This window comes from Vicugna pacos, chromosome 1 (assembly GCF_048564905.1).
Source record: "Vicugna pacos chromosome 1, VicPac4, whole genome shotgun sequence".
NCBI lineage: Eukaryota > Metazoa > Chordata > Mammalia > Artiodactyla > Camelidae > Vicugna > Vicugna pacos.
Genome location: NC_132987.1, coordinates 49022358 through 49036543, shown reverse-complemented (window position 1 = coordinate 49036543; position 14186 = coordinate 49022358). Strand labels below are relative to the sequence as shown.

The 14186-nt window shown below is 37.7% G+C and overlaps 1 protein-coding gene across 1 annotated transcript in view; it reads right to left on the bottom strand.

The window, feature by feature from the left end:
* Nucleotides 1-5037, bottom strand: part of PIK3CA (phosphatidylinositol-4,5-bisphosphate 3-kinase catalytic subunit alpha) — a 74949-nt gene extending 69912 nt beyond the window's left edge. The window contains exon 1 of the mRNA XM_072961324.1: nucleotides 4641-5037. The gene's annotated coding sequence lies outside the window, so the exon portion shown is untranslated. The remainder of the gene's footprint in view (nucleotides 1-4640) is intronic.
* Between the last annotated feature and the right edge of the window lie 9149 nt (nucleotides 5038-14186).

Sequence of the window (14186 nt, the reverse complement as noted above, 5' to 3'; positions counted from 1 at the left end):
GAAGTTCCAAAATACTGTCCCTGAATTTTAAAGTTTGGTGAACAGAGATTTCACCAAAATCCCTGGGTCTTCTTTTGTAAATCATCCTTAGTCTTAATTTGTTCCATTCTTTTGGAACAGTTAAGTCTGATCTTACATTTCTTTGGAGATGGTTTAAGGTCATCAGTTTAGATTCTCCCTTCCTCCATATTATGTATTATTTGTCATGGTTCAAACCTCTAGGCATAATTATTTTCCAAGTAGGTTGACTAACACCTGGGTGTTTGACAGTGGAACAGGTTTCTAAGAAAATGAAACTAAAAGCCATGCGGTTTTTGGTCCCTAGTCACACCTGTAAAACTGGCAGTCAGCAAAGTGGAAGATAGGGTTTATTACATAAACTGTGTCTTTTTTCTTATCTCAGATAAGTCCACTCATGAGCTCTAACACCTCCTAAGGGTAAAGGAAATTAACATGTATTAAACACCTGATTCAGGACAAAAACTTTCTTGGATCTACATTATCTCATTTAATTCAACAACAAAAACAATAACAACCCTGCTAAGTAGCAATTACTCCCACTATACAGATTAGGAAATCTGTCCAAAGTAATCATGCCAGTAAGTATAGAAGCCAGGTTTTGAATCAAAGAGGTTCAGATTTCCCAAAGCCATTATTTTTAGTACTCATAGGATTTTAAGGCTAGATCACTAAGTGCCATGTAGAGCACCTAATACAATTCATCTATGTTACAGATAAGGAAACTAAGGCCCCAAAAGACTGAGACCTGCCCAAGGACACACAGTTGTGGTGAGGCTGGGATCTGAATTCGTATCTCCTGATTTCTATGTATAATTATTTTTGCATGTGTGTGTGTGTGTGTGTCACTCTTGATTTAATTTATAGACAATTTATAATATCTCAACTGTCTCCAAATGAAATTCATATGTGCGGCAGGTTCAGGGATATGTACTTTTAGTGACCAAAAATAATAAATGCATTTGGCAAGAATAAAAATTTAATCAGCATTTATAAATTATTACATGTTGTAAAGAAGTCTGTTGCCAATATATTTATTTATTCAGTCAATAAGTGCTTATTATGTACTACCTACTATACTTGGCAATGAGAATACAACTGAGTAAGACAGTCCTTATCCTCATAAAATTTACATATTGGTGGAGGATACAGACAAATAAATAGGCAATTACCAATGCATGAGTCAATGCTATGACAGTGGGAGTACAAGATGCTATGGGAACAGGAAGCAAGGACACCTAACCCAGACTAGACTTTTCAAAGGAGGTGACATGAAAGATGAGTAAGAGTTAGCCAGTTAAGGAAGGGGTATAGAGCGTGCAAATGTTTCAGGAAAAGCAAACAGCATTTGCACATGAAGTAGGGAAAGGCCAAGGGAGCTGTAGGAGGAGGGAGGAGAGAGAAATTCAGACAGGGAAGAAAGAAACAAATCATATAGGTCTTCAAAAGCAAGGGTTTACAATCTTGTCTGTTAGAATTACCTGGGGAACTTAAAACAAACAAACAGATGTCCAGGCACCATCTCAGACCAATTAAATCAGAATCTCTAGGAATGAGACCCTGGCACTGCTAATTAGATGCTTCTAACACGAAGCCAGGATTGAAAACCACTGTTTAAGCTACAGGGGGAATTAAACACACACAATTACTACGAATAAGGGAAAAGGTGATCTTAAGTAATTAAATATATCTCTGGGCCCTAGTTTCTTTATCTATTGAAAAGCAGGCTGGAGCAAGTTAGAGATAGTATGAGATAATGAAAGGAGTCACAAAACATTAGTTTTGTCAATGGTCTATCACCTGACACCTGTCTGACCTTAGATAAAAATGTCATTTCTCAGAGACAGTAATACTGCCTTCTCTACAGGATTGTTGTGTAGCTCAAGATAAGTATTCTTAATAAAACAGCTCAATAACTGTGCAAATAAAATATAAACAATGATTTTCCAAGACTTATGCTCTTAAAGTTGCACAATTTTTAAGATCATAAATATTTTCACCAGAGACGAAATCTTTAAGGTGCTTAAGAAACATAATTCATTTAATGAATATATGTATGTATATGCATGGCTGGGACATTGTGCTGTAGACCAGAAATTGACACATTGTAACTGACTATACTTCAAATTAAAACAAAAAGAAACCTATTTCATTTAAAGAATCACTCCTGCCTTGATATTCAAGATATTAAAATAATAAAAGAGAACTGATTCTTTTAATACTATTCTAGTTGCTAAAGAGATCAAACAGGATTAAGTTAGCCCCTTTCAAATAAACAGATCAACAGAGTAAATGTCCTTTAAATAGTAATAGCAAATGTTAAATGTTAAAAATTCTTTATCCAGTAAAGGGCACTAATAAGGAAAGCTATACACAAAGTAAACTGTTTTAGGAAAAGTTATTATGACCTACTTTACTATATAAGTACTTTATTTATAAATTTAGTTTTGTTTTTTTTTTTAAAGGGAATACTTATTTGGGATGGAGAGGATCTTATCCTGACAGGAAGGAAGCTCTGCCTTGACAAGGGCTGTTCCATGCAGAGCCAGGCAAAGCCACTACTCCTTTACAGTCCCCCTTTTACAAATATCTAGCTCTGTGAGAATATATACTTTTATGTAGTAATTTTTTTATTTAAGAACAGTATTTGTATTTAGTGACATTTCTTTAATGCTATACCCAATTTACTTAAAATTTAGAAAGAAACCTTTAGACATAAAAACCCTGTTGTGCATTTATATGTGGTTCATTGTAAATTCTTCAACTAAAACTGGTAAGAATGCCTTTCAAACTTTATATTTACAGTCAATGATAAAATATTAAGTTAATATTTGTTCACTTTCTTATAACTTTCCCCATGACGCTATTACTATTATGATGTGCCATCATTTCTTTCAACCACCTATTTTGTGATTTTAATAGGAAAGCACTCTATTTTATAAAGATGAAGAATGCACACGATAATTTTGAAAAAAGTTATGGATGAAATTTTAATTTTATCCAAAAACATGAAATGAGAAAACTAAAAAACAAAACACCAGTACAGACAGACACAGACACACACACACACACACACACACACACACCCACTGGGCCCTCTACAGATAATTTTGGCTGATGACACTGCAGAACAGTTAATCTGATAATTAAAATTTTCCAGAACATGTGATGTTTAGATAGAGATCTATGCTGTCAACCAGAATTCAATGCTTCAGTTAAAAAAATGTTAAAACTTGAATACACAGACATATTAACAAATTAACACTGCAGTTGCTTCTAAAGTCCATTAATAAAGACGGTGTTCCGATTTATACAAATCAGCAACATGGTATCTTAAATATTTTCCAGGTCTTTCCTTAACTACACGCAATCCAGCACATAAACAAATTTTGTACGGAGCAATGTAAGCAAATACCCAGAAAACCTAGTTTCTAAGCAGTAAAGCACGCGACCAATACTGCCCACAGTGAAATGTGGCCGTAATAATTACTCGACGACTTGAGCTACCAGGAGTTTACCCTACCCAAGTTTTCTAGGGGTTCCTCCAGGCCTCACAAACTACCATTCAAAATACCATCTCGCAAACCCATGCCCTGCATGTGCACAAAGGCGCAGTGCTGGAATGAGGAAGCTTCACCAAACGAAATCACAACTCTACTTCATTAAAAAATATGCAGGCTGTTTTTTTACAAAGGCCCCTCTCGTTCCGCTCCCCTTACCCTTTACATAACTACGTAAACAGCTCCCCAGTTACTGACATCTAAGAAAATAGCTTTCGATTCCCAAGTCTGGTAACTAGCCACCATCGCCACTACTCCTTTAGCATCCTAAAATAAACCCCTCAAGCCGCGGTCAAAATACACTGGCCGAACGTCTGGTGTTTACATAGAACAATTCTGGGCGCTACCCTACCTTTCTGAACCACTTAGGAGCTATGAAGCAGGTATCACATAATAGACTTACTAAAGACACAAATCACGAGACAATCTCTCAGGTCTATGAATGAAAGATCCAATACGTTTGACTGTCTCTCGGTTAAAAGGAAAAAAACAACTTCGAGTGGAAGGGTGGGAGGAGAACTGCGGGGTGAGGGGAGCGGTTTTCCTTCCATGCCCCAGCCGGGCGATTTAAACCCAGTAGGAGGCAAGCGCAGGGTCGCCGGGCTGGTGGGGCTGGAGTCCTTGGGCGTGACAGCCCCTCAGGAACTGCTCGCGGCTCGGCGCCGGGATCCCTGACGCCGCGGAGATCGCGGGCCGGGTGGGTGTGCAAGGGCGCTGGGGACCGAGCCACTGAGCCGCCGGGGCGGCGGCCCTGGGCGCACTTCCTCACTCTCCAGCCGCCCCATCCCCAAAAATGGGAGAGGAAGGAAACCAGGAGCAAGGCGGAGGCCAGAGGGAGAAAAGAGGGAGCGGCGAGCATTCGCCTCTGCATCTGGGTGAGGCCAGCGGCAGGCGGGGGAGAGGGAGCGGCGATCGCAGGCGAACTCCGCTGCGGGCCGATGCCGCGAGAGACGACCGGCGGGCAGCCCCCGCCCGAGACGGCGGACGCGCCCCAGAGTCCCCGGCACCCACCCGGCCCCATCCCGACCGCGCCCGCTCCCGGCCAGTCTGCGCTCTACTCACGCTCGGGGCTCCTCCAGGCTCCGCGGCTCTAACCGCATCGGGTCCCAGCCCCGCGGGCGGCGGCGGCGGCGGCGCCGAGGGAGAGGAGAGCGGGCGGCACGGCCCCCGCCTCCCGGCCCCTCTCCCCCGCCGCTCCGGAGCTGCCCGGCCGGGCCCGAGCCCTGCCTCGCCGGCGGCCCCAGCCCCAGTGGCCGCGGCGGCAGCAGCCCGAGACCTCAGCGGCCGCAGCGGCGGCACCGGAACTGCCGCTTTCTCCTCCTAGCTGCTCTCCTCGCTAGCCCCCGCCACACGCCCCCGCCCCCGTCTCCTTTCTCTGTCACCCTTGTTTTTTTTTTCCTTTTGTTTCCAGAATAAACTTTATTGGTCTCTTTTTCCGCTCACATCGTGTAAACAAACAACGAACTCTTCCCCACCCCCTCGACTCCCCCCTCCTCGGGCAGAGGAGGGTAAGAGCTGAGGAGGGGCCGAGCCTATTATGCCCCGGAAGCAGATGCATAAAGGAAGGGAAGTGAAATTCCAGAGACCAGGAGGGGGAAGTGGGCAAATCGGGTTACAGTGTGCCATTGCGCCTGCGCTTTGCTTTTCTGCCCGAAGTTCGGGTGGCGTTGGGGTGCTTTCCTGCTGGGCGTGTGTTTAATGCTGTTGTCTTTTGCAGTGGTGAGGCTGTGTGTCATCGTAGGGCTGCATATGTGTAGTACATCTGTTTCTACAAGCAGCAGGCGGGCTAGAGTAGAGATACAGAAAGGAGTATTGGGAACAAGTGAGTCCATTCACTTTTGCGCCAATAAAGGAAATGAGATTTCCTCTCGTGGGGAGAGAGAAGGGGGCGCGGTGGCTAACCGCGGCTGTCAGCGGCTAACCAGAAGTGGATATCGGTACTAGAAAGAAGGCATTTTACGAAACTTTGTTGCGCGTCCTGCCAACGTAAGTGTTAAGTTGTAGCCCATCCCGAAAGAGGAATACACTGCCACAGCCCTCTGCAATCCTTTGACTCACTCAGGGAGACCTTTTGCAATGTCCTTTTTTTCAGATTTGAATCAGCTTGTAGGATTCAATTCTGACTATTCAGAATACGTACTTTTTTCGCGTAATTGCCACAGAGACTTCAAAAAAGCCATTTTGGCTGCAAATTAGATTCAAAGTGGTGTTTGGTACTGCGTACCATAGAAGCCTCTGTTTTTGCTTGAGAGTAATGGGATCTTGTTGCCTTTGGGGATCACTACTGGTAAGAGTCGGATTTTCTGCGTGTTTCTCCCCCTAGTGGTCCTTCGTTGTATTGGAAAGGCGTAGAAACAATGATTCTTAGAAGTCGGCCATACAAGTCCTAAAACTAGGGCTTTCTCTTGGATTTTTAGAGAGTAAAGGGCTTGGAGGTGACCCACCCTAGAGATATTACAACTTGTCATCCAGAGCAAAAAGCTCACCAATAACCAGTTTTTGCTCAAATACCACAAGCCTACACCCAATCGTAAGTGAATGTATGATTGTTCAGTGGTGCAGGATTAGCATTTACTGCCCAATTCACAGTTGATGTATTTGGTTTATTTGGTGACCATTGATCTATTATATGTTTTATCTTGCTTCCAAAGGTGTTTGCACTATTATTCAGTATTTAGTGTATGTTAAGACATCTATATGACAAAACCCATTGCTCAAGTTCCTGCAACTGAAAAAAGAATGTTTTAAAGGAAAAACTGAAATAGTGATTCTTAGACTGTTAATCAAATAAAAATGGAATACTTCAGAATTAAAGAATTATTTTCTAAAGTCAGGAGGGGAAATGTCCAAGACATTCTATTCTATTACTATTCTATTCTATTATTCTATTCTAACACATTGGAATGATAATAAAAGTTACTTGCCTTTTGGTTTCATTTCCATTGAAAATAAAGGTAACTGATACACAAATGTGATAGTCAAAACATTCTCTAAAACTTAAGTTACTACTAAACTTTGAAGTCATTTGGAAACAGGAGTCAACTTGCTTACAAAGAAATATACTTTGGATGTATAAAATTGCCAAGTCAAACAGTAAAAACACCAAGTGATAACAAAAGTGAGCTGTCGTATAACACATTAATTTGGTTATGGTCAGAAAACATACTTTTAAGATTTCATTTCTTTTCCATTTGTTAAGGTTTGTTTTGCCCCAGAATATCTTGGTGAATGTCCTATGTACACCTGTAAGGGAATATTTCATGCATGTTGCTGAGTGGGATGTTCTATATCAATTATATCAAGTTGGTTGATAATTTTAGGTCTTCTGCGGGTTGGGTATAGCTCACTGCTAGAGCACATACTTAACATATGTGAGGTCCTGAAATCAATCCCCAGAACCACTATTTAAAAAAAAAAAGTCTTATATATCCTTACTGATTTTCTCTAGTAATTTTGTTGGTTTCTGGGAGAGGAGCATTGATGTCTCCAACTATAATTGTGAATTTGTCTCTTTTTTTCTCGCTTCTGTATATTTTTGCTTTATATGTTTTCACGCTCTATTGTTAGGTGTACACACACTTAGAATTCTGTTTTTGATGAATTGACTCTTTTTATTGTTATGTACTATCTCTCTTTGTCCCTTGTAATATCTGCGTCTTGAAATCTGCTTTTTTCTGATATTATGTAGGCATTCTACCTTTCTTTGACTAATATTTGCATGACATATATTTTCCTATCTTTTATTTATCTATCTGTATTGTTTTATTTAAAATGGGTACTGGTAGACAATACGTAGGTCTCTCTTTTTTTAATTCAATCTGACAATCTCTTTTTCTTAATAGCTGTGTTTAGATGATTTACATTTAATGTAATTATTGGTATTGTTGCATTTGGGCCTACTATTTTATTATTTATTTTCTGTTTGTTCCCTATGTATGTTTTTTCTGTTCCTACTTTTCTGCCTTCTTTTAGATTATTTGAATATTTTTAATATTACATTTTAATTTATATATTGTCTTTTGGATCTATTTGTATTTTTTAAAATAGTTGCTCTAGAGCTTACAATATATACACGTAAACTTTCATGGTCTGCTGAGTGTGAATATTTTATAATTTCAAGTAAAATGTGGAAAGACACCTTGCAACCATTTAGATTCCTCTCTCCCCTACTCACTGACTTTTATTTTATACTTGGTATATGTACTGTATTTATATATATGGAAACCCCATCAAACAATTCTGTAATTTTTGCCTTCAACAGTTATACAGGCATACCTTGTTTTATTGTGCTTCGGTTTATTATACTTTGAAAATACTGCATTTTTTACAAATTGAAGGTTTGTGGCAATCCTGAGTCAAACAAGTCTATGGTGCCATATTTTACAATAGCATTTGCTTACTTCATGTCTCTATGTCACATTTTGGTAAATCTCATGATATTTCAAACTTTTTCACTATTACTGTATTTGTTCTCATGATCTGTGATCTGTGATCTGTGATCTTTGATGTTACTACAGTGACTCGCTGAAGGCTCAGATGATGGTTAGCATTTTCAGCAGTAAAACATTTTAAAATTAAGGTATATGCATTTTCTTTTTTTAAACATTTTTTTATTGAGTTATAGTCATTTTACAATGTTGTGTCAAATTCCAGTGTAGAGCACAATTTTTCAGTTATACATGAGTATGTGCATTTTCTTGACATAATGCTATTGCACATTTAATAGACTAGTGTAGTAAGAACATAACTTCTATATGCACTGGGAAACCAAAAAATTTGTTTGACTTGCTTTATTGTGATATTTACTTTATTGAGGTGGTCTGGAACTGAACCTGCAGTATCTCCAAGGTATTCCTGTGCATATTTTAGAGAACCTAAGAATAATCTTCACTCGCAACTCCTATATTCTCTTGGCTAGCTTGCTCACTTCTTTCATTTAAATGTCAAGGTACATTTCCCTGACCATCCTTTTAAAAATTACACACACTCTCTCAACCAGGGCTCCTATTATTCCTTCCCAATTTTGTTTTTCTCCATAGCTCATTACCATCTAACATATTACCTGCTCCTTTGTTTATTATATGTCTCCTTCTACAAAAATGTAAATTACATGAAGGCAAGGATTTTTGTTTGCATTTTTCACTGCTATGTCTCCAGTTTTCAGAGTAGTGCTTAGCTCAAAGTAGCTACTCAATAAATACGTATTGAATGAACCAATGAATTTTAGTGATATGCCAATCAATAGTCAGGTTATTTTCAATTTTTCCATATTACAAGCAATAATGCTTTGGGTATCCTTCTATGGCTCATGTATGAATGCAAAAGTCTGGGTAGTACTGTGCACACATTTTCAATTTTGCTGAATTGCTAAATGCTTTCCCCAGTTGCTGTACCAACTTACCATCCTACCAGTTGTGAATTTCCCCTTATCTTTTGTAACAATTGATCACATCAGAATTTTTAACTTTTGCTAAGTGATGAGTAAAAACTGACCTTCTATTTTTGTTAATATTATCTGCACTATATAGTCTGTCAGTTTAATCTTCTCTTTGCTATACCATCTGGAAAGTATTTATTTCAGTGTTTTTTTGTTTTGTTTTGTTTTGTTTTGTTTTTTTGCAGAGGTCGATAATAAGGTTATTTATTTAACTTCATTTTTTTTTTAATGGAGATACTGGAAATTGAACCCAGAACCTTGTGCATGCTAAGCATGCACTCTACCACTGAGCTATATTCTCCCTCCTCATCTGGAATGTTGATCTGATCCCTCTATTGAATTTTTAGTTTTTATGATAATGTTTTAAATTTTCCAGAGCTATTTCTTGTTCTCTGATTGTTGCTTAAAGAAAAAAACCCAACCTATCCTGTTCTAATATATGGTATCTAATTTCACAATACCAACATAGAAGCCATGTTATGTATGTGATTTTGTCCCTTTACCCACTAGTGAGCATAACAAGATGCCTGGATGTTTTCTTTTATGTATTTTCTTGCATCTACGTTGGGGGTCCTTCCCCCTCAGTCACTCCTCACCACTGTTTTGTTTGTTTGTTTCAGTATTATGTATTAGAGAATATTGTGTTCTTTGCATGTATTATGCATTTCCTCAAATGTTTGGTGACCCAGACTATCCATTTATATTTTAGAATGAGGTGCTAAAAAAGCTGAGTGCCAGGCCTCACAGTAAGGTGATTCAGTGGTTAGAATCCCTAGACATTAGTATTAGATGTTACTAAGTAATTGTTCCAGAGCCATTTAGTTTCTTTTTAAAAAAGGATCCTCTAGTCTTCTGCTTGTGAGATATATGACTGATCCCTGGAATTCCTAGGATGAAGGAAGGATTCTGGTTTCTCACTACTCAAGATTCAGGTTTTTACAATTACTTCTACTCTGCTGTGCCTGTTTTGTTTAAGCAGAGAGACTTTCTGATTTCAGTTTCTTCAGAGAGGATAGTGATTTGGCTGTGCTGAACTGAGAAGACCTGTCATTCCAGTCATTTTGCACACAAACTTCTCGCCAATTTCTCTGTTTTCATCCCTGCCTCTCATCGATGAGACTTTCATTGAGGGTCTTATTCATCCATGTTTGGAGCCTGTCAGGGGTTCAGTGAGGTAAATCAACATCTTTCTCTTTGATAAGCATCTTAGCTTATAGCAACTTCTTCTTTTCTGTTATCATCTCTCTATTCTCCATTTTCCAAAAATTTGCTGATGTCATTTGCCAGCTAGTATCCCGTTGTCCTCCTTCCCCCATGAGTTTATTCTTTTTCAAGAATCCATTTAATCTCATTTTTAGGTGGGACTTTGGAAAAAGAGGAATTAAACTTCTGTCAATGTGCTATCCATTTCTGTCTATTTTAATGTATTTATTCTTCTTGATGAACTTATAATCAGTTTCCCATGTTATACATACTCCTCCATACATGGAAATTTATATAGAATTTCATTGAATCTATAGATTAATTTGAGAGAACTGATATTTCTACAATACCTAATCTTCCATTTTGAAGATTCTCTGTTTATCCAAGTGTTCTTTAATATATTTCAGTAAATTACTACCAGGTTCTTCTTATAAAGCTTGTATATTTCCTATAATCATATTGATAGATATTTTATCTTTTTGATTGCTCTAGGGTATAGACCCCCTACTCCAATTCCCGCATTACATTTCTAATTGATTATAGAAAAGATTTGTATATTTGCCTTGTACTGACCCCTTTGATGAACTGCAAGTTCTGAAAAAGTATAGTTGATTATTTTATGTAAATGTGTAAAAATGTAACTTGTAAATGTGTATCATTTTATAACAAGAATATGAAATGAAAGCTGTTTTATTAAGCTTGATAAGGTTTGTTCATAAATATTATTTTTTATTTTTATGCAGCCATTAATTTGTGAGACTTTTTTTTCTATTTTCTTTTTATGCAGAAAAGCATTGTTATGTTAGAAGTTCCTCTTGATGGAGATACTTTTTATTTGAGAAGTAGTCTATGATCAAATAAATTTGAAAAATGCTGTCTTAAAATACCCCCCAGCACCTAGTACAGTGCCAGATACTTAGCAGTAGGTTCAACAAGAACTTAGTAAATGGATTTATTCAGTCCTTCCAACCATCTTCTTTCCTTCAGGCTTATTCTCTAAACTCAGACAGATGGGAAACATTTTCTAAAAACTCTTCAAGGTGAATATTACATAACATCCCTGGAAACCCATGTTAGTGTTTAATAAATCTCAATGTCAGGAAACTTCCTTACCCTAAGGCTATTTTACTGTAGTTTAAGTCATTTCCTTTTATTCTTTCTTTAATGCTATTAGAAAATGGGTTACCAGTTCTTGTGTATAAATTTGAGAAGAATGTTACATGGAACTAAAATTTAGCTTAAGGTGTACTTTAGAAATCCTTTTTTCCACTTTCCGCCATGATTCTATAAAATGAGGTTAATTCTACCACCCACAAAAAACAATGGGTTTATGTATAGCACAATATTGGAGAAATATGTCCAACAATTTTAGTGAAAAGCAATACTTCAATATGGTAATATTGATCTCACTCTCCTCAGAACTCTTTTAAACCTCACTGGTTTAAGATGGTTTCCAAACTTGACTAATCTTTAAAAACACCTGCGGAACTTAATAGATATAAAGATTTTTAGTCCCCATGCAAATGTATTAAATTTGATTACCAGATAGGTGGTGCTTGGTTACTGTAAGAAAAAATAGACCTTTAATCCAGATTCTCAAATTCCCAACTAATTGGAATATCAGGAAGAAGAAACAAAGGAAAGAGGGAATAATTAAATAAATTTTTTTTCCAGAATTGAAGGATACAAATCCCTAACTTCATAAAATAGTTTCCCTACTGCCTAGCACAAAGTATAAAAAATGACCCCAACTAAAACATGGGAACACCAGAAATAAAGAGGAGATCCTAAAAGATTCCAGAGTGGAATTTTTAAATTATAAGTTTCCAAGTGCCGTCTCTGACTTTTTTGTCAACTTTTTTCAAGTTGACTTTTTAATGTGCATGTTAAATTTTTATTTTGATGGTCTTGCTTTGATTCTATTTATAATTTCCTAGAGCTATTTTTTCCTTCTTGTGTGTTGGTTCAAAGTATTTCCACAAATTCTTTGATGCTTTCATCATAAAGTAGAGCCTAATAACCTTTCCTTTGAGTATAGACTGGGCTTAATGACATGCTTCTAATGAAGGAAAAAGAATGTAAGTGATACTGTGTGTTCTTTTTTTAGTATTCTGTTCTTGTTTCATAGATGCCCTGTCTTCTGTCATTTCACAGGATGTTAGTAATCTTTATTTGTTTAAGTTTTGTTTTTTTTGCCTCACTGCATTGTCTCTAATTCCCTTGAGTTTCATTTTTTTTGGATTCAGGATAGTTGACAAAAAGTCAGAGATGGAAGGGGATACAGATTCTGGGAGTGAGGTCAGGGAAGAGGAGGAAAACAAAGGCTAAGGTCTGCTACAGGAATCAAGAAAAGTAAAGTGAAAGGAGAAGATTAAATATCCCTGAAGAGGAAGAGATATATGAATATATTTTAGAGGTGTTTGTTCTTTTGTTCACAATTTCATCAACTATCATCAGTACTCAAGTTCCTTAAGCCACACCATCTTTGACAAAGATTTCTAATATGTTGTAAGTAAGACATACTCAGTGGTTATTCTACACTGTTTTACTTGAATTTGAATTCTTCTATTCCCAAAGCTGTATGATAGACAAGCCAAGAAGTTATAAGACTGTGCTAAGAAAACTTACATATTGTTTGTATAACAAGTGGATTGAGTGTTGCATTAGTCTGACAGTAGTTTTCAGACGAAGCTGAAGGTCAGTAGAATCATTGCAGACTCCATTACCTGCTGTTTGTTATTTCAAGTATGTTTTTCAAATGCTAAGAGCCTCTTTTGTAAAATGGGCATATTAATGGTACCTACCTAGGGCTGTTATACAGATTTAATGAGATAAATTGCTTAGAATGGTGCCTTGCACAGTGTTGCCTGTCTTTTCTTCTCCATCTGCTTCACCTTCTCTATTTTCTTCTCCTCTTTATTCTCATTTTTTCCCTTTTCTGCTTCTCCACCTCATATTTTTCCTTAGCATAGGCGTACCTCATTTTATCACGCTTTGCAGACATTGCTTTTTTTTTTTCCTGATAAATAGGAGGTTTGTGGCAACCATGTGTCAAGCAAGTCTCTTGGTGCAATTTTTCTAACAGCATTTGCTCACTCCATGTCTCTTTGTCACGTTTTGGCAATTCTTGCAAGATTTCAAACTTTATTATTATTATATTTGTGGTGGTGATCTATGATCCATGATCTTTAATGTTATTATTGTAATTGTTCTGGGGTACTATGAATCACACACATGTAAGACAGCAAACTTAATGGATAAACGTATGTGTTCCATGGACTGGCTGTTTCCTAGTCTTTCTCTCTCTCGTCAGGCCTGCCTATTCGCTGAGACACAATAATGTTGAAATTAGGTCAATTAATAATCCTACAGTGACCGCTAAGTGTTCAAGTGAAAGGAAGAGTTGAACATCTCTCACTCTAAATCAAAAACTCTAAATGATTAGGCTTAGTGAAAAAGGCGTGTCAAAGGTCAAGATAGGCCCAAAGCTAGGCCTTATGTACTAATTAGCCAAGTTGTGAAAAAGTTCTTGAAGGAAATTAGAAGTGCTACTCCAGTGAGCACATGAATAATAAGAGAGTGAAACAGCCTTTTTGCTTTTATGGAGACAGTTTTAGCAATCTGATACAAGATCAAACCAGCCACAACATTCCGTCAAGCCAAAGCCTAATCCAGAGCAAGAACCTAACTCTCTTTAATTCTGTGACGGCTGAGAGAGGTGAGGAAGCTGCAGAAGAAAGGTTTGAAGATAGAATAGTTTGGTTCATGAGGTTTAAGGAAAGAAGTCATCTCCACAACATTAAAGTACAGGGTGAGGCAGCAAGTGCTGATGCAAAAGCTGTAGCAAGCTATCCAGAAGATCTTGCTAAGATCAAGAAGGTGGCTCCACTAAACAGATTTTCAATGTAGCTAAAACAGCCTTGTATTGGAAGAAGATATCTAGGATTTTCATAACTAGAGAGGAGAAG